The sequence below is a fragment of the Dioscorea cayenensis genome, unplaced genomic scaffold, assembly GCF_009730915.1.
Source record: "Dioscorea cayenensis subsp. rotundata cultivar TDr96_F1 unplaced genomic scaffold, TDr96_F1_v2_PseudoChromosome.rev07_lg8_w22 25.fasta BLBR01000644.1, whole genome shotgun sequence".
NCBI classification, from domain to species: domain Eukaryota; kingdom Viridiplantae; phylum Streptophyta; class Magnoliopsida; order Dioscoreales; family Dioscoreaceae; genus Dioscorea; species Dioscorea cayenensis.
In genome coordinates this window covers 159484-186794 of record NW_024087035.1, presented here as the reverse complement: position 1 = coordinate 186794, position 27311 = coordinate 159484, and the positions used below count along the sequence as shown (strand labels likewise).

General features: G+C 42.4%; 1 non-coding gene across 1 annotated transcript; it reads left to right on the top strand.

Annotated features, from left to right (window-relative positions):
* The first annotated feature begins 3754 nt into the window (after positions 1-3754).
* Positions 3755-3861, top strand: LOC120254821. Its single transcript, XR_005534761.1, has one exon. It is a non-coding gene; the product is annotated as a small nucleolar RNA R71 (small nucleolar RNA).
* Positions 3862-27311: the final 23450 nt, after the last annotated feature.

Below are 27311 nucleotides of genomic sequence, written 5' to 3'. Positions count from 1 at the left end.
GGAAAGGCACGTGGCCTTTGACACCCCCGGCTCGTAGTGGCCTTGACCACATAGCACTCTATAAGCTCTTTGTGGGGTCAAGGTTCTAGGACAATCAGTAGGCAACTGTGCATACTCCTCTGTATCTCTGAATGCCTCCTCATATAAACCAAGTAATACGGAAAACTGCGTAATGCTTAAGCTATGATGGTGTCCAAATACTCTGAACTGAACGGTGCATAAACTGTCGAAGCTCGCATACGCTCTATCAAACTCGAACGAGGAGAGCACCTCCAGTGCAAACGCTCGGATGGCTGGCTCTCTAATCGTCAATAACTGCCGCCAACAACCATCTGAAACAGGATCCTCAACCTCCTCAGCGAACTCATCTCCCTGCTGAAGATCTCGCAGTATAGTCGTGTCCAGGAATCGAGTCTGTCCGAAACGGAGTCTCGATAAGCGCTCATAACGGACCTGATGTTCGGGAATCGCAAATCGCATGTCCTCAGCTTCAGGGGATGACTCACGTGGCCTCTTATCAGCTTGCTTCTTTGACCTAGGTGCCATGATCTGCAAAATTTTAAACAAAATTGGTCAAACAAGGCGATAGAATAATACTGCAGAAATCCACACAGTCATGTGGAATTTCCGCATGCCCGTGTGGATCCACGGGGCGTGACAACCGCACGACCAGGCATCATCAATCCAAAAATACTACTCAATAAGATCTCTAACGTCGTTCTAAACGTAATTCATTGTTCCAATTAAAGAAACGAGGCATTATTAACCAGATTAATCAATAGAAATTATGAATTGACGAAGAAAGATGATGAAAAAAAGGATTTTACCGAGCGAGGAAGAGTTTGAAAAATGAAAGAGCCGGCCGGAAAAACTTCGCTAAAATCCGGCGCTATGGACTCGGAGTATGTTGTGAGGGTGTTTTCGAGTGAGAAGGAGTCATGAAGAAGGAGAGAAATCAGCCCCTTTTTAAAACAAAAAAACTCGCGACTTTACGGCGTCTCGGCATTCACACGCGCGCATGGAAAAATACCCACGCCCGTGCGCTAGACCCACAGGGGAAGACACATGCCCCTGTGGCTTCCCTGGTCATCCGAGAAAAAATATCAAGTCTAACACACGCCCGTGCGGAAATTCCCCACGGGCGTGGTCATTCACATGCCCCAACTCACAGGGGCGGCCGCACGCCCCTGTGTTTTCTCGGGATGGAGGGAGCAACCTGCAGAGTTTCGCACGGGCGTGCGGAAATTACCCACGCCCGTGCGTGGTTCACAAGGTTGCCCACAGGGGCGAGTCCACGCCCCTGTGTGCTCTCGGGAAAAACTGCCCAACTCTGCAGAAATTCACACGCCCGTGCGAAATTACCCACGGGCGTGCGCCAGTTGGGTGGTCGTCCACAGGGGCAGCCGCACGCCCCTGTGCCTTCTCTGGATGAGCTCGCAGTGAACATACACGGGCGTGTGGAAATTCCACACGCCCGTGTGTTTTCTCTGGATGACTTAGAAAAACCTGCAGGCTCTGCAGAATTAATCAGAACATGTCCACACACTCAGAGCCTGCTCTATTATGCAAAATTTACCAGAGGAAAACACAATATAAAACTCAAAATGACCAAACTTCACCAACTCACAACAAAACCAACAATGAATTCTTTTAAAGATCCACAATAAAATCGCAGCACAAGCACTCAAAAATTGAAACACCAACACTTAACAATTTATTCATGCAAGCAAACTAAACTAAAAGGTACGAAAACAGTAAACACTTGGGTTGCCTCCCAAGAAGCGCTTGTTTAATGTCACTAAGCTTGACGTATCTTTTCTTACCTCACGGGGGTTCATGAATGAAGGTTGCCCTCTTACCCATAACTTGAAAGCATGATGAGCAAAGTCTCTTGAGGGTAGAGGGTGTACTAGCGGGCTTCGGACCACCAAGCAATTGTTCGTCCAACTCCCTTGGCTCATGTACGTCTCCAACAGTCTTGGGGCATTTTCGGTGGCGTCTTCGAGCCCTCTTCATTTTTCGGAGCACCTTCTTCAAGATTCCCGGGGTAGATGTTTCCTCTCCAGTCGAACCAAGCATCAGTACTTCTTCATTGCTCTCCTCTTGGTCGAACAAACCTTCATACGGATCCGGGTTGAACATTTCCTGTATATATTCATCAACAATCTCATCAGTAGTGTCTAGAAAATACAAAGTGTCATCAAAATCGAGAGAATGCCGCATGGCTTTAGCAAGGCGGTAAGTGAGCTTATCGTCTCTGACTCTCAATGTGAGCTCTCCGCCGTCCATGTCAATCAATGCTTTGGAAGTCCGCAAGAACGGTCTCCCAAGTATCAAGGGTACCTCTGCATCCTCATCGACATCTAGCACTACAAAGTCAACCGGAAAAATATACTTGTCTACCTTGACAAGCACGTCTTCAATGATGCCTCTCGAATGTCGTACCGTTCGGTCCGCCAATTGTAAAGTCATCCGAGTAGGCCTAGGCTCACCCAAACCTAGTTTTTGGAAAAAAGTGTATGGCATGACATTGATACTCGCTCCTGAATCCGCCAATGTCATTTCCTCACCTAAGTTGCCGATGTTACACGGGATAATGAAGCCTCCCGGGTCCTTCTTCTTGTTCGGCATGTTCTTTTGTAACACCGTCGAACATGAAGCATCAAGCACCACTGAAGCACTCTCCTCCAATTTCCTCTTGTTGGTCAATAGATCTTTAAGGAACTTCGCATACTTAGGCATTTGAGCCAAAGCCTCAACAAAAGGAATGTTGAGGTGGAGTTGCTTGAACAAACTCAAGAACTTCTTATACTGTTCATCCCCTTGGTCATTCTTCAATCTAGAGGGATAAGGGATTCTTGGTGTGAAAGGTGGGGGTGCCACCTCTTTCTCCTTGCTTGCTCCCTTGTCAACCTCTACGACCTCGGGTGCGTGTTCTTTCGGCTTCTCACTCGGAAGCCTCCCTTCAACCTCACGACCGCTTCTCAAAGCGATCGCCTTCACATGTTCTCTCGGGTTGGTTTCCGTGTTGTTTGGTAAACTCCCATGTGGCCTTTCGGAAAGAGATTTCGCAATTTGCCCCACTTGATTTTCAAGGTTGTGCAAGGAGGCGGTGTGATTGTGAAGTGTAGCCTCGACTGATTCAAACCTTGTATTTGCCGATTGAACAAATCTAGCCAAATGCTTCTCCAAATCCGTCATTCGGGTTTCCAAGCCAGAAATTCTATTTTCCACTTGAGGGGCTTGTTATTGTTGTTGGAACCCCGATGGCCCCATGGTCTTCTGTGGTCCTTGATTACTCCATGAAAAGTTGGGATGATTCTTCCAACCTGAATTGTAGGTGTTGCTATATGGATTCCCTTGAGGTCTCATTCCATTACCTACAAAGTCGACATTCTCAACTGAAGAAACATCACCAATGACGATTGGGCAATCGGAGGGAGCATGTCCTCCACCACAACCGGTGCAATTGGTTACGGCCGCAACTCTATTCGAAGCTATAAGATCTAGCTTCTTACTCAAACTCTCCACTTGGGCCGCCAATGAAGTTACCGCATCAATTTCATGGAGACCGGCCACCTTTTTCTTTTCCCTCGCGTTCCACTGGTAGCTATTTAACCCTATTTCCTCAATCAATTGACAAGCCTCGTCGGGGGTCTTGCTACCTAAGGTACCTCCTGCCGCCGCATCCAAGAGTTGTCTTGTACCTGTATTCAACCCATTGTAGAAGGTTTGAACAATCATCCACTCCGGAAATCTGTGTTGCGGACACTTGCGCAGGAGTTCCTTGAACCGTTCCCATGTCTCAAATAGAGACTCCAATTCCAATTGCATAAAGGATGAGATCTCATTCCTAAGCTTGGCTGATTTTCCGGGAGGGAAATAACGTGTTAGAAAAGCTTCTACCATCTCCTCCCATGTAGTGATTGATGCCCTAGGCAATGAGTGTAGCCACTGCTTTTCTTTCCCCTTTAAGGAAAATGGGAAGGCTCTCAATTTGATGGCATCATCCGTCACACCATTGATCTTCAGCATGTCACACACCTCGAGGAAGCTCTCTATGTGACTGTTTGGATCCTCATCGGCCAAACCGTTGAATTGTGCGGACTGCTGCAGCATATGGATGAATGCCGGCTTTAGCTCAAAATTTTGAGCTGTAATTGGGGGACGCACAATACTCGATTGTGTCCCCAACACTGAAGGTCTGGCATAATCGGATAGTGTCCGTTGTTGCTCATTCTGTTCCGCCATGTTATCAGATCCTTCTACTTCCAAATCAGCTGGATTAGGCTGTTCTTGTATAGGTTCTTTCCCTTTCCTTCGAAGTGTACTTTCAAGCTCAGGGTCTCCTTCAATCAGAAAATCAGAAAAATGATAGAATAAGAAGATATGGAATAGAATGTGTGGTGAAATAGCTAAGAAAACAAAGTGCAAAGTATCTCTAAACGCCTAGCTCCCGACAACGGCGCCAAAAAACTTGACAAGGTCCCTTGCTTATATCCCGCAAGTGCAGGGCTTGTCGAAGTAATAATCCCGGGTGAGCGGGGTCGAATCCACGGGGAGTAGGGGAGTGAAAATACTTAATTTGGTTCATAGCTATGTGGAATATCAATAGTGATAAATGTGAAATTGATTCAATTCTCAACAATAAAAACAACAAGTGAAAGAGCAAAAAGTAAGAAGAGGGTAAGGCAATCGATAAAGAATGGGGTACTCGGATAATGCTTCACCTAGGATGATCGCTTCAAGTGCAAGAACTCTCTATTATGCTTCCTAATTAATGCAATGGTGAGTCGTGGAAATCCTTACATACATAGTCCCAAATCTAAGGTCAACTATGCCTAACTCTATACATGTCCCGGAGGAGAAATCGAACAATCTCAACACCTCACTTTCTCGCATAGAGTTGCAATGAGCTCTAGGGATTCCATGTGATAAATCGCTTCCTAATTATAGACCTAACCCTTTGGTCGAGTGGAAGGTCCCCTAGCCACAATTAAGCCCTAGATACTAAGATCCCCTCAACGCTTCACTCCATTGCACGCGCAACTAGGCCCCAGCGGAGGTTCATCCCTTAGACCATTCACTCTATTATGGCCACAAAGAACTCAAGGAACGGAGATAGAATCTATCACGTCTGAGGGGAAAGGGGATGCTCCCTGCCTGCCTCGACTCACCCTCTCAACCCTCTCCAACCTAGCTTTGGCTAACGCTCGTGGTGTGTCACTCACTCACAAGGTTACCAACAAGAACTCTCAACCCTAGTGTCACTCTAGGGGAAATGTTCATACAATCAAGCATTCAAGGGTTGGAACTCACAATAAACATCAATTTATTGAAAGCATAATAAAGAAGTTCAATGAAGCGAGTACATCCTAGGGTTCACAATCACCCAAGTACCCACTAGGGGTTTAGCTCTCATGGAGCTAAGTACAATCAAAAGAAATTGAATGTAAAAAGCAAAGAATCCATAAAGAAACCCCCTCGATGGTGCGTAGTCGATGGTCTTGTGGAGAGTCCTCTACTAGATGCAGTCCAAAGATTCCTTCGTCCGGTATAGGATACGCCTCGATCGAAGCTCTCCCCTACCAACCTTCTTCCTAATGGAATCACGATGTCGGAGCTGTAGAACTTCTCCAAACCCTTGGCCAATACCCCTCGAAACCCTAGCCGAAGTCCTCTCACAAGTTGGGGAAAAAGATGGAGAAAAGAATACCAAAATCGGGGCTGAATCGGCTTTTAAATAGAGGTGGAATCGGGCAACTCCACGGGCGTGGGATCGATACAGCGCCTCGTCTGGAATCTCCACACGGGCGTGGATAATTTCCACACGCCCGTGTGGATTCTCTGTTTCTCTGATTTCTCGGCCGGCTGTGAACAGTATTGCTAAAGTCTTCAGCCTGATTAACTTCCCAATTCCATACTTTCATCGGGGTAATGCAAACGGGCACACGTTCACGTCGTGAATCACTTGCTTCTTCAATGATGTACATGTTTGCGGGGCTCTTGTTCTTATATGCATAAGTCGAATGCTCGGCGTGAGCGCCTTTGTGCCCCTCAAATAGATGTGCTCACTCGAATCGCGAGGAGGTTGGCACACACTCTAGCATCTCACACCGACCCTATGTCTTCGCATTTGAACCTTAACAATATCTCCTCCAAAATAGGTGCATTATGATCCACATTGGCCCATTTCCTTCATACTCGGCCTCACAACCCTACCTGCATAAAAGTAACATAAAACACACATGTTAATGTGAAAAGCGAGGAAAGTAATGCTCAACATAAGGAATGAACGCTTCGCATTCATATCGCACAAGCACTTATCAATATACTCAGAAGGAAAATCCTTTCTGAGTAATGCAAATCTAACAACAATACAAATTAAATTAAAGTAACAAGAAAATAAAGAATGCATCAAATGTCAGTGTCGCCCGGTGTCCGCTTTGTTGCTGTTGCTGCAGGATAAACGAAAGATGCTAATGGATCGAGTGATGGTGAGGCTAGTGGGGCCAGAAGGGTCCTCAGCTGCAGAACATATGATGAAGCAATGTCTCGGTCTAAAATCTGCTAGAGAGTGTCAGAACGCGCCATAAACTCAGTATACTATGCGGCCTGTGTCACCCTAACCTCAGCGATCTCAACTCGTAGCACCCACAATGCGCTCTCGAGTCTCTCAAAATGATCACAGGCTCGAGATGGGGAAAACATGCATACTGGGTGTGGCTACTCTACTGCAAGAGGTGCCTCAGTCTCCATCGCTGTCGGCTGAGGATCGGAGGCTGGCTGGGAATCCTCGGCCAGATCATCCTCTCCCTCTGCTACCTCTGAAGTGGAGTAATCAGAGCATATACTCGTATGTGGACCATACCCATCAATCTCATCGTCTCCAAGCTCAGGGGGGGCAGGTATACTCGTCATCTTATCCCCACGAATCACATCCAGGAGACCCATACCCATAACTAGTCTCGTAATGTAGGGGCCCAAGAAAATCGCTCCTAATCTGGCATACTGCCCCTGATGTCATATATACTCTGCGACGATGTGCCCTTGATGAATCAGTGTGCTCTAGACCATCGAGTATAGGTACAACAGCTCCTGCCGGCTCAAAACACCAATGCTATCACCACGGCCATTCATCGACCTACTCAAAATAGCGTGCAAATATCGATAAGTAGGTTGAGAAAGGTACGTGGCCTTGGACACCCCCGGCTCATACTGGCCCTGACCACATAATGCTCTCTACTCTCTCTACAGGGTTAATGCTCCTGGATAATCTGTAGGTAACTTGGCATACTCCTCAGTGTCTATAAATGCCTCGTACAAGCCGAGCCGAACTGAAAACTGAGAAATGCTCATGCTATGGTGATGTCCAAATGCTCTAAACTGAATGGCGTCAAGGCTGTCAAATCTCGCATAAGATCTGTCAAACTCAAATGATGATAAGACCTCAAGAGTAAGTGCACAAATGGCTGGCTCCTTAATCAATAGTAGCTGCCTTCAACCACCTACTGAAACAAGATCCTCGACCTCATCTGCTAACTCATCCCCCTTCTATATATCCCGTAGTATACTAGTGTCTAGGAGGCGAGATTGTCCAAATCTTAACCTCGATAACCACTCAAAACGCACTTGATGCTCGGGAATAGAAAATCTCATACTTTCTGGCTTAGGGGATGACTCACGCAGCCGCTTATCAGCTTGCTTCTTTGACCGAGGTGCCATAACGAGTTGAACTATAAAACTTTGAATCAGCCGAAAAACCCAGTGAAAATCCCTCTAAAATGGCAGTATGAGGTCGGGAAAGAGTGCAAATGTGCTCTTAGATGAATTAGGAGTGTGAGAATGAAGAGAAATGATGAGACTTTAAAAGGAACTCGCGCCTCTTGATGTTCTATACAACCGCACAAGCGTGTTGAAATTACCAACTCCCGTGTGCTTCCTCAGGAAAAAACCCATAGGGGCAGACGGACGCCCTTGTGCGCTCTCAAGAAAATACTCCTATGCCTCTAAACGCAATCGCACAGGCATGCAAAAATTACCCACGCCCTTGCGTGCGACCTACAGGGGCAGACGCACGCCCCTATGGCTTCTCTGTCCAACCGAGAAAAATCACTAAATGTTTCACATGCCCATGTGAAAATTATGCACGGACGTGGATTCTTACTGGCCAGTTCACAGGTGCAGACACATGCCCATGTGTCTTCTCGGGATGGAGAAGAAACTCTCTGTAGAGATCCACACGGGCGTGTGGAAATTACCCACGCCCGTGTGTTTATGGGAGAGTCATCCACAGGGGCGAGTCCAAGCCCCTGTGTCTTCTGGGGATAAATTTGTAAGTTTCTGTAGGAAAACGCACCCCCGTGCGAAAATTCCACACGGGCGTGGACCGTCACAAGGTCGTTCACAGGGTGGAGTCGAAGCCCTTGTGCCCTCTCTAGATGAGCTCTGAATGAAAATGCAGGCCCGTGCGGAAATTCCACGTGAGCGTGTGTTTTCTCTGGACACTTCAAAAACACTGTAGGCTCTACAGAAAATTCTTGAACATATTAATAAACTCAAAGCCTACCTTACAAAGCAACTTTACCTAGAGAAAATCTACAAGAAAAATCACAGCAAAAGCATTTAAAAATTGTCCGCCAAAACATAATAAAGCACACGATGACATCAAAAATCTACAAGAAAAATCACAGCAAAAGCATTTAAAAATCAAGACACCAACACTCATGCTTATTCATGCAAACTCTAATCTAAGAACTAGGAAAACAGTAAAAACTTGGGTTACCTCCCAAAAAGCGCTTGTTTAACATCACTAAGCTTGATGTACCTTGTCTTCCCTCACGGGGGCTCATAGATGAAGGTTTTCCTCTTACCCATAACCTGAAAGCATGATGAGCAAAGCCTCTTGAAGGTAGAGGGGGTGTTATCGGGCTTGGTACCGCCTAGCAAAGGTTCATCCAACTTGTTCGGTTTACGCACATCCTCAATAGCCTTAGGGCATTTCCTGTGGCATCTTCTTGCCCGCTTCATCTTCCGGAGCATCTTCTTCATGATCCCCGGAGTAGATGGTAACTTCTCCTCTAGACCAACCACCATTACTTCTTCATTAACCTCATCTTGGTCTAGCAACCCTTCGTACCGGTCCAAATTGAACATTTCCTGCATATATTCATCAATTATCTCATCAGTAGTGTTGAGAAAATAGAGAGTATCATCAAAGTCAAGAGAATACCGCATGGCTTTGGCGAGGCGGTATGTGAGCTTATCATCTCCAACCCTCAGTGTAAACTCCCCAAAGTCCATGTCAATCAATGCCTTGGAAGTGCGCAAGAATGGCCTCCCAAGTATCAAAGGAACATCTACATCCTCATCGACGTCCAACACCACGAAGTCTACAGGAAATATATACTTGTCGACTTTGACAAGCACGTCTTCAATGATGCCCGTCGGATGCCTCACCGTTCGGTCCGCCAATTATAATGTCATCCGAGTGGGCCTAGGCTCTCTCAAGCCTAACTTCTTGAAGAAAGTATATGGCATGACATTGATACTGGCCCCAGAGTCCACCAATGTCATTTCTTCACCCATATTACTAATGTTGCACGGAATAATAAAGCTTCAGGGGTCTTTCTTCTTATTCGGCATATCTGGTATGTGATCCCGCAAGTGCACAGGTCATCAAGTAATACCTCGTGCAAGCATGAGAGAGTTGTATTCCATGAGGACATAGTGTTGCACCAGTTAAGTACACACGCATTCGGACTTCATCACTTTCATTTTTTATTGGATTGTTTGCTAGAGCATTGATTGTTTTGTCTAGTATTTTACTTTCTCCATAGCTTTAGAATTTTATTCTTTTACACCTTTGGTGAAACTAAGTCCAAGCACTTCTCTTTTCCATCCATGAGTTTAATATTTAAATTTTGCTTGAGGACAAGCAAAGTCTTAAGTGTGGGGGAGTTTGATAAGTGCTTGAGTAGACATATTTTTCTATATATTTTACATGCATTGAACATCATTTTTACCATGGTTTATTTCTCATATAGTGTATTTGGTGTTCTTTTGTGCAATTAGGTTGTGAATGCCTTGAACGGAGAAAAGGAATTAAAGATAGGCTATAAAGACACATTTTGGGAGTTCTTGTTCAATCCAAGGATCAAGACATAAGAGAAGCTCATGAACATGGAGGTGTGTGCCAACTTCAAAGAGGATTCAAGCTAATTTGCTAGTCGGAAGGGCACAAAGGCAGTCACATCTCTATGCTCCTTCTCTTTGTGAAGAATGCAAGACCTTTCAAATGATGAGTCAATGAAGAAAAGTCTTATAACCTACCACGTGGACATGTGCTCAACCATGTGGCCTCAAGAGAAGAGTGTTTGGACCGCATTTGTGAGGAGGACTATAGCTAGGTATTGTAGCATAACACTGCAGTATTCACTGTAGCAGAATCACTGTTCATGAAACCGCGTAAAAATTCAATGCAACCGCGTGGAAATTCCTGTAGCTCACATGGGTGCGTGGAAAATCCACGCTGGCGCTTGAAGGCACATGACACACGCGGTTTAGGCTTATAAATAGCCTTTTTGCCCTACTCTTTGGCATCTTTTGTGCGGCTCTTGAGGGGTGAGACGGCTAGAGTTTAAAGAGGAGGTCTTTGGCAAGGTTGGGGGTTGTTCTTCACTAATTTTGATCGATCTTTCCTCCATCATAGCATAGAGGGGGGCCTTCGGCAACTTAGCTTCGGAGAAGGATTCTCCAAGATGTTGAGCGACCCATCAAGGCCATCTCACGAATTCAAGATGGTTTTTTTTCTATGGTTTACATTGCTATTCATTGTATTAATGTTTGTTTTGTAACTTGCTCCATGGAGTGCTAAACCCTAATAGGTATTTGGGCATGTGAACCCTAGGATCTTATCTTTTGTATTGATTTGCTTTATGTTTTCTATTAAATCCGAGTTGATTTTAGTTTTAATCTTGTGTTCCCATGGCTTGCATGTTTTATTGATCCTTGTGGTTGATTGTATATGCATGATTTGTTACTTTGATGAGAGAGAGAGGTCTCCATTAGAGTTAGAACTCTAAGGTTAAAAAGGGTTGAGAGGGTGAGTCATGAGATAGTGGAGTGTTCCATTTCCCTTCCGATGAGTGTTTCCTATCTCTATATTCCCTAGACTCTATGCAACCATATTTGGTGTGAGGATGAGATTGAGAGATTTCTTCACCAGGACCTTGTAGGGGTTTAGGGATCTTTCGCCTAGAAGTAGGGTTAGATCTATCTTTAGGAATCGGTTTCATTCATAGGTATCCCTAGAGCTTATTGCTGTCATATGGGGTGTGAGGTGTTGAGATTGAGCGATTTCTCCATCGAGACCTTGTAGGGGACTAGTACCGGTGGCTTGGAGGCAAGGGCCGGTTGTTCTTGGATTACTTCAACTCATTAAACTCGGTTTAGAAGCATTTAGTAAGTCTCGAGCTTCATTTTAGATCCTGCGGGGAGCATTACCCGGATACCTCATCTTTATTGATTGAGATCTCCCTCTATTTTACCCTTGCATATTCATCTCTGGTATTCATTTCTTTGCACATTAGATCATCACATCATCCCATTTATCATTAAGCTAGATAGTAGAGAATAAGTTAGTTCTAGTAACCCTGTTCCCTATGGATTTGACTACCCAACTCACCGGGTATTTTATTACTTCGACACCTGTGCACTTGCAGTTCACACACCCAATTTGGATACGTGTCAAGTTTTTGGTGCCATTGCCGAGAAATAGGATACTAGGAATGCTAGGACTTTGTTCCTCTAGCCATTTATCTTTTTCATTATTTTGTCTATTCCACACTTTTTTTTTCTTCCATCATTCTCATCGGTTTTTATTTTGTTTTTATCTATTTCATTCTATCTTCTTCCACCATTCTCATTTGTTTTATTTTGTCTTGTGTTACTTTTCCTTGTATGGAACTTGAATGATGATTGATCTACTTATAGATTTATGTGTTCAGGTTGAAGCTCTCACTAGAAAAATTGATGGATTTATTACTGTTTATCAACAATACAATCCATATCATAGCACATATCATCCAAATCAAAGGAGCTACCCAAATCTCTTATGGGATATTGATGGAAAATAATGGGAAGCACTTCAAGAAGAATTTCAGTGGGATGAGAAGGTTGAAGAAAATGTACTTCGGTTGGAAAGAGTACTACCTAGATTCATTGAAGCAACTGATGCCCGTTTCCAAAATATTGAGGCCACATTAAGATGTCTCGAAATTTCCATCAAAACCCATGAGCATCAATTAGGAGAGATTTTGGACACACTTGCTAAGGAAAAAGAAGAATTTGAACAAGCAAGGCAAGTTTCTCCCGGATATGATAAGGCCATGAACGACATTGATGAAGTGGGGCAAATTGAGTACACTGCTGTAGAAAATGAAAAGAAAGAAGTTGAACACCATTGTGAGAATTTGAATTGTGTAAATGAAGATTGTGCTTGTTAGCAAGGAAAGTTTTAAGGGGATTTACTAATGTCATGTTCCTTTCAAGCTGGAAAAACACAAAAAGAAGCAAACCCTAAGGCAATAGAACAAGCATCTCTCTTTGGGTCGATCAACTCATAGAATGTAAGAAAGAGATTTTGGGTTTGGGAGAAGATGTGGGTAGGAAATTTAAACCATCCAATGACCCACCTGTGTTAAGCTTGGACAATTCCCAACCCAAATTGTTTCCTTGGAAGCCAAGGGTAAGATGGTTGGACTCTCCAACAAATATTCTACCCTGGCAACTAAATTTTTGGTTTAAAGGAAGTAGCTATGCAATGTCTAGTCGGAAGGAACACACTCTTTTCAAGCCTCCATAAGGTAAGGAAGAGGTATGTCAAGCTTAGTGACATAAAACAGGCGCTTCTTGGGGGGCAACCCAAGTTTTTACATGTTTTCTAGTTTAGATTTTTCATTTCTAAAGAAATAAATGTTCATGAGTGAGTATCAATTTTAATTTTTGTTGGTGTTGAGTTCTTCATGAAAAGTTTTGGTGTTTTATTTTATATGTATGTGTGTGGCATGGTTTAGGATGATATTCATGTTTTTAGTTGGGAAATTGGACTTAATTTTATGAAAATTTCTCTGTGGATGTGTTTCTTCAGAAATTCTGCAGCCCATGCGGTCGAATGGAAATTTCACGCGCCCATATATAGTACTCATCCCATGTGGAGTTTTCACACCCCCATGTGGGGCAAATTGATGAAGAGGACCACTATTCACCATTTTCATTCACACAACCCTTCGTCTTTCTCATACACCCACACCAAGAGTCACACATCTTAGGCTCCCAACAATTTTTTTCTTAGTTATTTAAAGGTTTAGTAGAGTTTTTCAGGCCATTACAACAAGTCTTCTTCGTCGATTCGCATTAGTAAGCTCTCATTTTTCTAACCTTCTCCATGCCTCCATTTTTCTAAATCTATGTGGATATCTTAATTCTTAGGCATTGTTCTTCATGAAAATCACCTTAATATGCTTGAGAATGCTTGTATAAGGGTTTTGGTATGCCGTTGGGGGCGGTATGGAATTTTTGGCCATGGACAGGCTGCCCACGAGATCGCATGGGATGCCCACGCAACCACGTGGGCTGAAAAACATGTCCAGGAAGCCCACGCGCCCACGTGGGCTAATTTCAAGCTAGGAATTTCCCACGTGGGTGCGTGGCTTGCCCACGTACTCGCGTGGATTCCGGCACCTTGCCATTTCATGAAAATTTACATTTCTTTGGCAATTTTTTTGCAGGTATGACACCAAGGACCAAAAAGCTTGCTCCAAAATAGCTTGATCATATACAGTTGATAAGTGCTTGTGTATAAGTAATATGAAGTATTCTTTTCTTACATTGAGGATTACTTTTCTCAGATTCTATCACTTATTCGTGTGTATATGTGTTCTTTTGTGCATTTAGGGTTGTGGAGACAATTGTGGAAGAAAAGAACAAAAAGTAGATCGTCCATGCATTTGTTGATGAAGTCTTGGATTGAACAAAAGTGCAGACGCAAGTTGTTCTCAAATACATGTGGGTGTGTGCCAACACCATTTTGGAGGGGCACAAAGGCAGTCACACTCATGTGTTCCGACTTGTGTAATACTAGCAAGATCTTCGTCAATGTGGTTTTATTGAAGATGCGATGCGATCTACCGCATGGATGTGTGCCCATTCATGTGGCCTCGATGAAAAGAGTGGATTCGGGAGCATTTTGGCGAAGTACTGTAGCAGTTTTCTGTAGCAAATCATTGTAAAAAAATTATTGTAGCAGTTACTGTTCACAGCTCACAGGAAACCAATTTCTAGAAATCCACATGCCCGTGTGGATGCACGATTCCAACCCCTATAAATACCGCGATTTGAGGTGTTTTAAAGCATTCTCTTCTCATCTTTTCCCCATCTTTGGAGGCGCTCGTGACTAGGGTTTGGATAGGCTTTGTCTAGGTCTTTGGAGTGATTCTACAGCCTTCGACATCATGTTCCTTCGGAAGAGAGTTATTGGGGGAGCTTTCGTCGGCATCGATTCGGCGAGGTGTGCCCTAGGCTTGACGAGGGAACCCTTGGAAAAGACGAGTCGACTCCACAAGACCATCGATATAGACTACGAGGGGTTTTTACTTATGGATTGCATGCTTTTACATTCGATTTCATTGTTGATTGTATATTGCTCCATGGAGAGCTAAACCCCTAGTGGGTGCTTGGACATGTAAACCCTAAGATGATTTTGTTTCTTTGACCTTTATTATGTTTCTTTAATTGATATTTTAATTGAGTTCCAACCTTCAATGCTTGTTGAATTGATTTTCCCTTAGAGTGACACTTGGGATAAAAATCTATATTGGTAATCTTTGTGAATGAGTGACACTTCATTAAGATTAGACAAAGTTTGGAGAGGGTCGAGATGGTGAGTCGAGAGGTAGCAGAATGTCCCATTTTCGTTCCGGTGTGATTTATCCTATCTCCACGTTCCAAGAGTTCTTTGCAGTCAAGATAGAGTGAAGTGCTAAGAGACAAACTCCACTGAGGCTTAGTTGCCCGAGCAACAGATTGAAGTGTTGAAGTAATCCTTAGTGCTGGAGCTTAATCGTGACTAGGGGTCTTTCGCCTGGACCAAAGGGTTAGATCTATATTAGGGAATAGGGTTTATCATTTGGAGTCCCTAGAGCTTTAAGCAACCTTACGTAATGTGAGGCGTCGAGGGTATTTCTTTCCGCCGGGGCATAGTATAGGGTTGGTCACTATAGACCTTAGGTTTGGGACAGTGTGTTTTTGGATTTCCACGACTCATTAAACATCAGTTAGGAGACATGATGATTAGTCTTGCACTTGAAACAATAGTCCTAGGGTAAGCAATGTCCGGGTGCCTCATTTTCTATAGATTGCCTCTCCTTATTTTTATTGCATCTCTTTCTTCTTGTCATTCTTTTTACTTGCATTGATATTGTTCACACCACTCTTGAATCATTTTCATTATAGTTAAATAGCAATACTTGTGTTTCTGAGCACTATTCCCTATGGATATGACTACCCACTCACCAGGGTACTTTATTACTTTGACAATCCGTGCACTTGCGGTACACACACTCAAGGAGTATGTCAATAGCTGACCATGGATGAGAACATTCTTTTTGACACACCACCAGCACCTAAAGATTACACCGAAGCTTGAAGCGTCCCACTCATGAGACTTTAGTTTTCTTTACTTTTGTTTTCATTTCTAGTTTTCTTTATTCTATCTTTTGGATGTCAGATATCTTTATTTTTTTGTTTTGATTGTGCGAGTTGTGCTTTATTTTGCTTCATTTATATGAACTCATACGTCTTTTCTATTATTTTGTTGAGCTTAACTGAACCCCTTGTATCCGTGCAGATAGCCTTGAGAGTAATGTTGATGATTTTTTTGTTATATACATGACTATTTGACTTTGTTACATGGTCGTGTGAGCTTCACAACCCATACGACACAGCATACCCATAAGTTAGACTTCACCAAATGGTTAAAGGGTAGTTCAGGGGAGTATTGTTTTAATTGCATTCCCACACACATTATGCTTCTATTGATGCTATTTTCATTGTGCTTACATGCATACATTGAGGATAATGTATATCTTAAGTGTGGGGGAGGGTTCACCTTATACATGATTTTTACTTGTGTTTTCATGAGCATTCTCTTGTTGCCAATGAAGGTTCACCTTATTGTTAAGAGTTTAATTCTTAGTTTTTGGAGGTTGTAAACACTAGGTTTTATCATTCTCTAGTTTTCATCCAATTTTCTTGAATATTTTTGTTCGATTGCTCTTTATGCACTTTTCTCACTCATTAGACCTATGAAAACTCTAGTTCATTATTTTGGGACTTTAGTGTGCTAGTTTTATTTGAAAGAAAAAAGAAAAGAAAAAAATCAGAAAATCAGAAAAATTTGAAAAACAAAATCAGAAATTGTATTTTGATTGTACATAGGGATGGAAAGAGCTACCACCTATGATGTATGTAGCTACTCTCATAAGTCAGATACTTGTTATGCCCTAATGAGAGAAAGAGCTATCTCAGGGTGAAAGCTACCACCCTTGGTAGAAAGAGCTACCACCTCGAAAGTGTGAAAGCCACTCGGGAGGCATCTCGGGAAAGGGCTATCTTAGAGAGTGTGTGAAGCTACTACCTATTCTTGTTGTATATAAATAAGTCCCGTTTTAATAAGAACTTTGTAGTGGACATAGTGTTGACATTATTTGAGGCTTTCACACACACACACACACGCATTCGGACTTCATATCTTTCATTTTTGATTGGTTTGTTTGCTAGAGCATTGATTGTTTTGTCTAGTGTTTTACTTTATCCATAACTTTAGAATTTTATTCTTGTACGCCCTTGGTGAACCTAAGGCCAAGCACTTCTCTTTTCCATCCATGAATTTAATATTTAAATTTTGGTTGAGGACAAGAAAAGGCTTAATTGTGGGGGAGTTTGATAAGTGCTTGAGTAGAAATATTTTCCTTTATGTTTTACATGCATTAAGCATCATTTTTACCATGGTTTATGTCTCATATAGTGTATTTGGTGTTCTTTTGTGCAATTAGGTCATGAATGCCTTGAAAGGAGAAAAGAAAGCAAAGATAGGCTATAAAGACACATTTTGGGAGTTCTTGTTCAATCCAAGGATCAAGATACAAGAGGAGATCATGAACATGGAGGTGTGTGCCAACTTCAAAGAGGATTGAAGCTAATTTGCTAGTCGGAAGGGCACAATGGCAATCACATTTCCATGCTCCTTCTCTTTGTGAAGAATGCAAGACCTTTCAAATGATCAGTTGACGAAGAAAAGTCTTATAGCCTACCACATAGATGTGTGCCCGACCGTGTGGCCTCAAGAGAAGAGTGTTTGGACCGTGTTTATGAAGAGACTGTAGCTATGTATTGCAGCATAACACTGTAGCATTTAATGTAGTAGTACTATGGCAGAATCACTGTTCACGCGACCGCGTGAAAATTCCACACGACCACATGAAAATTCATGCAACTCACTCGGGTGCATGGAAAATCCACGCTGGCACGTGAAGGTAAGTGACATAAGCGGTTTAGGCTTATAAATAGCCGTTTTGCCCTATTCTTTGGCATCTTTTATGCAGCTCTTGAGGGGTGAGATGGCTAGGGTTTAGAGAGGAGGTCTTTGGCAAGGTTAGAGGCCATTCTTCACCAACTTTGATCGATCTTTCCTCCGTCATAGCATTGAGGAGGCCTTTGGCAACCTAGCTTTGGAGAAGGATTCTTCAAGACGTTGAGCGACCCATCAAGGCCATCATCACAAATTCAAGGGGTTTTTCTCTATGGTTTACATTACTATTCATTGTATTAATCTTTGTTTCGTAACTTGCTCCATGGAGACTAAACCGTAGTAGGTATTTGGGCATGTGAACTCTAGGATCTTATATTTTGTATTGATTTGCTTTATGTTTTCTATTAAATCAGAGTTGATTTGGGTTTTAATCTTGTGTTCCCATGACTTGCATGTTTTATTGATCCTTGTGGTTGATTGTATATGCATGATTTATTACTTTGATGAGAGAGAGGTCTCCATTAGAGATTGAACTCCAAGGTTAAAGAGGGTTGAGAGGGTGAGTCATGAGATAGTGGAGTGTTCTATTTCCCTTCCGATGAGTGTTTCCTATCTCTGTATTCCCTAGACTCTATGCAACCATGTTTGGTGTGAGGTGTGAGATTGAAAGATTTCTCCGCCAGGACCTTGTAGGAACTTAGGGATCTTTCGCCTAGAAGTAGGGTTAGATCTATCTTTAGGAATCGGTTTCACTCTTAGATATCCCTAAAGCTTATTGCGGTCATATGGGGTGTGAGGTGCTGAGATTGAGTGATTTCTCCACCAGGACCTTGTAAGGGACTAGTACCAGTGGCTTGGAGGCAAAGCTGGTTGTTCTTGGATTACTTCGTGACACGACCGAATATGCGTGTAAACCGCAAGTGCACGGGTGTCGAAGTAATAATACCGCGGTGAGAGGGTAGTCGAATCCACATGGAATAGTGCTTAGAACCACCAAGATTGCTATTTAACTAGAATGAAAATATGTTGAAAGTGATGTGAAAACAAACTCAATGCAAATGAAAATAAGAAAAGGTAAAGGAGGGGCAAGTAAAAGATAGGGGAGGCAATTGACGATAAATGGGGTATCCGGATATTGTTCCGCCTAGGACAATCGTTTCAAGTGCAAAACCCCTATTATGATTTCTAACTAATACATTAATGAGTCGTGGAGATCCTTTAATACATGGTCCCAAATCTAAGGTCAACCATAGCTAACTCTATACATGTCCCGGAGGAGAAATTGAATAACCTCTCAACCTCGCACTCGTATAGAATTGCAATGAGTTCTAGGGATTCCATGTGATAAACCCTATTCCTATGTATAGACCTAACCCTTTGGTCCAGGTGGAAGGTCCCTAACCACAATTAAGCCCTAGGCGCTAAAATCATTTCAACGCTTCACTCCGTTGCACTGGCAACTAAGCCCCAGCGGAAGGTCATCCCTTAGCCCATTCGCTCTACTATGGCGGCAAAGAACTCTTGGAACGTGGAGATAGGATAGATCACATCGGAGGGGAAAGGGGACACTCCGCTACCTCTCGACTCACCCTCTCAACCCTCTCCAATCTAGCTTTATCTAACTCTCGTGGTGTATCACTCAATCACAAGAGTTACCAATAAGAACTCTCAACCCTACTGTCACTCTAGGGGAGTATTCAAACAATTAAGCCTACAAGATTGGAACTCACAATAAACATCAATTAATTGAAAGCATAATAAAGAGATTCAATGAAATGAATACATCCTAGGGTTCACAAATACCCAAGTACCCACTAGGGGTTTAGCTCTCCATGGAGCAAAATACAATAGATAATGAAATCAAAAGTAAAGAGATGCAATCCATGAATGAAAACAACCTTGTGTTCGTGTCGAAGGTCTTGTGGATCGGTCGCATCTTCTTCAAAGGTTCCCTTGTCAAACCTAGGGCACACCTCGCCGGATCGGTGCTGATGAAAGCTCCCTCAATAGCTCTCTTCCGATAGAAATGCGGTGTTGAAGGCCATCAAACCTCTCTAAAGCCTTGCTAAAGCCTCTCCAAATCCTAGCCGCCGGCACCTCCAAAGATGTGGAAATGTGGAAGAAAAGATAGGGGAAAAGATGGAGAAATCGGGGTTGAATCGCTGCTTTTAAAGGGCTGGAATTGGGCATCCACACAGGCGTGTGGATGTTCCACACGCCTATGTGAATTCTCTAGAATTATGATTTTTGGCCGTCTGTGAACAGTAACTGGCTAAAGTAATGGCTACGGTACTCCCTACCAAAAACACTCCCAATCCACTTTTCATCGAGGCAACATAAACGGGCACACATTTATGCCGTAGATCGCGTTGCTTTTTCAATAAATGGTTTAATTGGTGAAGATCTTGCTATCATTGCACAAGTTGGGATACGCATATGTGACCGCCTTCGTGCCCCTCCAACTTATTGTAATGGCTTGAATACATGGAGGTTGGCACACATTCACGTATCTTAGAGCCCAACTTGTGTCTTCGCATTTGTTCCTTCTAAGATTTCATCAAATAGTGCATTCACGATCTACTTTTGGCTTTTTTCTTAAAACATAGTTTCACAACCCTACCTGCGCAAAAGAACACAAATACACATGTATTAGTGCTTAAACCTGATAAAAGTAATGCTCATTGTAAGGAAAGAATACTTCGCATTCTTAACACATAAGCACTTATCACTTAGACGTATTAAACTTAGTTTAGAAGCATTTAGCAAGTCTCGAGCTTCATTTTAGATCCTAGAGGAGCATTGCCCGGATACCTTAGCTTTATTGACTGAGATCTCCCTCTATTTTACCCTTGCATATTCATTTCCGGTATTCATTTCTTTGCACATTAGATTATCACGTCATCCCATTTATCATTAGGCTAGATAGTAGAGAAGAAGTTAGTACTAGTAACCCTGTTCCTTGTTGGTTCGACTACCCAACTCACCGTGTATTTTATTACTTCGAGACCCGTACACTTGCAGTTCACACACGCAATTCGGATACGTGTCAATGGTCACATCAATTGACCCTTAACCCAGTATGTGTATTGGTATGAAATTTCTTCTGATTAAATCCTCCTATGATTGTAATGATGGCAAGAGATTTCTTATTGTAGGGTCGAAGCACAACTTAGGAACAACCCTAGAGATGGAGGGGTACAAAATACCCTATAATTATAGCATATTCATACATGTATCCCTTCCACGCTCGGTGTGTCTAATACAAGGGTGATGTTCACGCAACCTAGTATAACCTAGAAACAATACATAGAGTTCTCATGCATATCAAAGCATTAAAATGCAGAAAGCATAGATCACAAACATACCAAATGCAATAAAACAAGCTAAAGCATCCAATCTACACAAGTTCACCCCCAAGGTTCACCTACATCCAGTAACCTTGGGGTTTAGTTGTTCATGCTAATAACATACACACTAGGATCCATGAAAATAACTAAAGAAAATAGCATAAATTCCCTTAAGAATGAGAAGCCGAATGACGCTTGAGAAACCCCATGGAAAAGCTTCTTCGTCTTCTTCAACCTCCTATAAGTGTTCCCTAGGAGTGGATCTCACCAAATCACGCTTTCCTCATGGATTCCCACCTTGGAAATGCCCTCTAAAGCCTTCTTCTACCTCGGATTGAAGGTGGTGGTGATGAGCTCTAAGAACAAGGATTCCTCTCTCTCAAGATGCCCTAAAGTCCACTTTTAAAGATGATCTCGAGATGTCTTGCGGGCTAGTTCACGGTTAAAATACGGGCCATGAGGATCCTCAAAAAACTTGCCAAATTTCCAGTAAGTTGTTATAATACCGGGCTCTAAAACGCCGCTTTTGGTGTCGATTTCTTCTTGAATTGCATCATCGAGCTCACCTAGGCTTCTTTTATGCCTACAACACAAAAGGAACCAATTAAACCATAAAAGGGCATCGATTCATCAATAAAATACACAAATTATACACAATGAATACATATAAAATATATGCATTTAGGCATTTATCACTCACCATTATTACTCTCCACCAAGCAAGGCGGAAAAGATTAGATAGGAGATCTCAACATTCAAGCAAAGAGAGTTTGAAACACTATTCGAGGCACATGTACCATTCAAGGACCTACTTAGGCGGTGCCCACATCATGGGTTCAGTTAATGGATGAGATTAAGGATTTTGTACAACAGACTGAACTATCAGACCAGGTTAATCATTGACGCCGCAGTAGGAGGATCATTGAGTAATAAGTACCCTAAAGAAGCAGAACAATTGTTTGAGTACATAGCTAACAATGAGTCACACTGGAGTTTAAGAAGCAGACAGTAAAAGGTGGTCGGGTTACATGAGATAGACGTAGATTCCGCTTTGGTAGCAAAAGTGGATGCGCCTACATGAAAGTTGGATCTACTCATTAGTCATGGTCAGGGTGTCAGCTTGAAGTCTAGGGCTATTATGTTTTGCGAAACTTATGGAGGAGGACATGGGACTACTCAGTGCCCAATTGTAAGTTTAGTAGTAGCTCCTGCAGAGCAGGTTGATTATATTTAAGGAGGTCAAAGGAACCAGAATAACTCCTATAGTAGCATCTACAACCAGAGGTGGAGGAATCATCCTAACTTATCCTAAAGTCAAGGTCAACAGCAAAAGCCTCCTCAGCAACAGAACTACCAGTATTAATCACAGCAGCCATAGCCTGAAAAAAAGTTCTCCATAGAAGATGTTTTGGCCAAGTATATGACAAGTAACGATGAGAGGATGGAAAAGGTTAGTATTACATTAAGAAACATCCAACCATCAATTAAGAACTTGGAAAATAAGGTTAGACAGTTGGCAAGAGCGAGTATAGAAAGACCTCAAGGATGCCTCCTTAGCAACACTGAAGCAAATCCAAGGGAGCAGCTCAAGGCCATCTCACTCCATAGTGGTAAGACCATCGAGGCAAGGAAAGCTCAAGGTTCAAGTGCCGAGATAGAGAGGGCAGCTGTATAGGAAGGCCCTACTACTCTATAGGAAACCATTGAAGAAGATGAGCAGGCAGTTGAGGAAGAGCATAAAGAGTCATCACCAGCTCAACCCCATAGTTTGGGAATACAAAGCCTGAGTTCCTTTTATGATAATCTTGCAACGATCAACAAGCATATCTCATCTCACCATTTCCTAAGTAGGGAGCAAACACAAAAACAAACTAAGTTGAATAAAAATACAAAAGTATGACTCCATGCAAGTTATCTTCTCAATTAAAATTAATATGTCCAAATCTCTCAATTGCGTGTATTGTTGGGGATTTACAAAGATGCAACAAGTGTCAAACAACTTCAAGGAAAGCATCATTCAAAACTTACTGTAGCACAGTCTTGAAAGAGATAGAGTTTTCCCTTATTTTTGAAGGCCAAAAATTTACAAACAATGTCTCAAAATGCAAATAAATCAAAGATTAAACATCCACACAACATTTCCCATAGTTTGATACAAGATAATCATGCAAGACAAAGAAGAAAAATCAAGTTCGGCCCAAAACTATAGTTAGGGCTTCAAAGAATAGATCAACAAAATTCGGTGAAGTAAATGATGAAACACAAGATAAAACTTAAGATCCAAGTTACAAGAGGTAGGAGAGGAGTGTATAGGAGGAAAAAGGAAGAATAACGGTGTAAAAATGAAAGAAAATGGAGGAGAAATGAGAGAGATATAAAGAAAATGGTGAAGAGGTTGCCCAACTTAATGGGTTGGTCGAGCCTTCTTGGCAAGCTTGCGGGCGAAAGCATGCTCGGAAGGAGTTTCTGGGTTTGTGAGTAAGCTTGCGGGCGCAAGCTTGCCTCGGAAGAAGTTCTGGATTGCTCACGACCATCCTTGCGGCCACAAGGATGGCCGTAAGACCTAGAAAATTCTGCCCTTACACATTTTCTTCCTCGCAACCATTGCACAATCAAAGCACCTATGATTTTGACATAAAATTACACAAGAATTTGCATTCGAATGGCATAAAATCAAGGGAAAAACCTAGAAATTCAAGAAAAAACATGGACTCAACTCAACTCAAACAAACAAACAAACAAACATTCTAATATTCAAATGACAATAAGCAAAAAAGCAAAAACAACAACACAATAACACAACAATTTATCACACAACTAGAATGCAAAAATTTAAAGAACATGAATTTAAAAACTTGGGTTGCCTCCCAAGAAGTGCTTGTTTAGCGTCATTAGCTCGACGTACCTCTTTCTTACCTTAAGGAGGCTTAAAGATAGTGTGTTCATCACAGCTAGAGGTGGCATAAGAGCTTCCAATAAAAATGAAACGTACCTTCCGGGATGATGTCAAGGGGGAGACTATAAATGAATTACCTTTTGGCCTCCATGGAAAAAGCTTGGATCAGGCATTGTGCAATTTCAACTTTGGCGGGTCATTAGATGGTTTTAGACTCTTCCCCGCTCCTTTCTTGGTCCTGCCTGAATTTCCTTGGAGCTTCCTAAAAAATTGTTTTGGCCTCTAAGGGAATAGATTAGGTTGAAAAATTCTCAAGCTTGGCATGAGTGGGTCCTTGGGTGGTGTAAATGATGAGTGCACTTTGTATACATGTTTTCATACCCTAAATTCATCATTCTGCTTGTTCTCAAGTTTATTTTTATACATGAGTAGTGCTATTATGAATATTTTGTTAAATGTGCATAAGTAGGGGAGTCAATACATTTTAGAGTGAATTCTGGAAGAAAACAAGAAGATATTCAAAAGGAGTTCGAGTACTCAAGCTTGACACGGGCTGGACATGCTCGTTTCATACCCTTTGAAGTTCTCAACCCAATGTTGATCCAGCAAGAATTCTGTGTAGAAGGACACTTTCAAGATTGACACAGTCAGGACACGACCGTGACCATGCCATCGAAAATCCCAGCCCAAGGGTGATTTTAGTGAAGAATTATTGACACGCGCTGGGCGCCCCTAGTATGATCGTGTCACAACATTGCATGGTTAGGACATGATCGTGTTCCTTCCATGGAACTTTCCTAACAGAGAGACACTCCTTTTCACTCAATTTTCTCCTAACATGACACAGTCTGGACACGAGCGTGCGCAGACCATGTCAAGCCCGAAACCCTCTTTTTAACTCCAGTTGTTAGGGTTTCCTCTTCATTTTTGTTCGGGGATCTTCTTCTCCACTGGGATGACTTTGATGAAAGCGAAGATAAAGCTTATCCACACCTTCTAAGGTATAAAAGAGCAAGTTGGAGGCACAAGAGAAGTGGTGTTAGCACATAGAGCTCAACATTGGAAGCAAATCTCAAAGAGAAGGGAGTCATGTCTTATTTCTTTAGATCTAGTCTTATCTCCTCCATGTTGTACCCACCCATGAGGGTCTAACCGGCCACGGTGCCCCGGGGTGGGAATTTTGTACTTTGTATACTTAAAACTTTTGCTCTTCATGATTTATGGAGTTCTTTTGGTTCTTGTGTTTAATCTTGTGTTTGCATAATTTGATGTGTTTGATTTGCACAAATACTTAAGCAAAACTTGGTGTATGGCTTGCCATAGTTGTGATTGCATTGTGTGATTGCAAAAATTGATGCGCATGAAACCATAGTTACCTTAGTAAAACTTGGTGTATTTGAGAACCATAGGTGCTTCATTGCTTTTGAGCACACACTAGAACCCAAGAATGTACCTGGTAAACCTTGAGAGTGAGTGAGCATTACTGAGTGCAGAGGGAACATTCCGGGGCATTGTTCTCTTCTGTTGACACTTAATCCAATTGTCTTTTATCTCCATCTAATCTTCTTTTCCTTTTTATCTTTTAATTATTCTTTCATTTATCTTAATCTCATCACCTATTCATTAATCACTAGAGATCAGTGTTAAGTGAGTATTTCTAGTCTAGCCCCTAATGTTCAACTACCCTACCCCTCACGGGGTACCACTTTACTACTTGTGTGCGACCTGTGCATTTGTAGAGATCTCATTAGTAAACCTTCTACCCACTTTTCCTTCTTCAACCATCGTCAACCATCCCTTAATTACCCACAAAAATTGTTTGGTTCTCCAAGGAAATAGTTTTGGTTGGGTTATTGGATGGCTTCAACCTCCAACCAACAATTTCAGTTATCCTGGACAATTCTCCTTTGTGTTTGATGTGCGGGTTAGCTTTTATGCATAAGGCTTGCTCGAGTGGTATTGATGCCACTTTTTCTAGTCCATCATCCTCCAATACACCAAAGTTCTTTCCACATCCCTCTCACCATAGCTCTCTTCTTTTTCATCATTGTTTGTAGTTGGGGTTTCCACTGTTGAATCACAAATTTGTTATTCAATCCCGCTTTCTAGCTTGTGAAGAGATGATTGCACATTCGAAAGTGTGGTATGGATGGCCTCAAATATGGATTTATATTTGGCATCAAGGGCTTGAAGTTTGGCGGTAGTGGCTTCAAATTTGGTGTTGATGATGTGAAATTTATATTCATTATTTATCATGAATTTCGCCAATACATCCTCAGTAGTATATTTCCTTTCTTGTGGCGTTCCATGCTGAGGACTGGGAGGGGGATGCACTATTGCTCTTGAGTTAATTTTTGGGCAATAAATTTGTTGAGTCTCTCCTCAAGGGCAGCTAATTTGATGGCTAAAGCAAAATTTGGATCATGCAAAGTCAACACTTGATAAACGCCTAAATGTATGTATTTTATATGTATTAATCTTGTATTACTTGTGTATATTTTAATGAATTGATGCCCGTTTAAGTGTAATTTGGTTATTTCGGTGTTGCAGATCTTAAAAGAGCCGAACGAAACTCAAAAATGCAAATTGGATGAATTCGACACCAAAAATGGCATTTTTGGGGTTCCAGCACTGTAGCGCTACTGTAGCAGGGTCACTATTCATGCTGCGGCATTCGGCTGTGAGCTTCACGGGCTCCATGCGCCCGCATGGGTGCCCGTGAGGTTTGCTGGAATTTCACAACCCTCGGCATTGTAGCAGAAATACTGTAGCAGAAATACTGTAGCTGAGTACTGTAACACCGACACATTTTCTTGGCGAAACGCCAGTGAGCTTCACGGGCTCCATGCGCCCACATGGAGCCCGTATGGACCTGACGGGATATAAAAATAGGCTGATTTTCTACTGCAAAGGGGGAGCTTTTGGAGGGGTAGTTTTCTCTTGGGCCTCTTAGGCCGCCGCCCCACTCTTCTCGCCGGCGATCTACTACGCAAGACTTCACCAAGAGGGAGGCAAGCTTTGGAGGAGAAGATTGGGAGAAGATCCTAGGCATCCAAGGCATCATTTGAGGGGAGATCTCTTCAAATCTTCAAGATCTTCACCATCCAAGGGGATCTAAAGCTAGAGGGAGTAGATCTCTTCAAATCTTCTTTTCTTGTTCATTTGAGGCACTAACTTATTTGTGATTTGGATATGATGAACTCTAGGGTTGATTGTTTTTAATTTGGATGATCATCTTTATTGATGCTTTGTTAGATGTTGTAGTTCTTTTATGGAATCTTGTAGTTTGTGGTTCAAGCCTTGTGTACTTTGATGTGTTGATTTGCATGAGAACTCTGTATTTCAACTTCTAGGTTGTACTTGGTTGCGTGACCATCACCCTTGTACTAGACGCACTTGGCTTGGAAGGGATCCATATACAGATATACCGTGACCATCAGGTATTTTGTACCCCTCCGATGAATTAGGGGTTGGACCT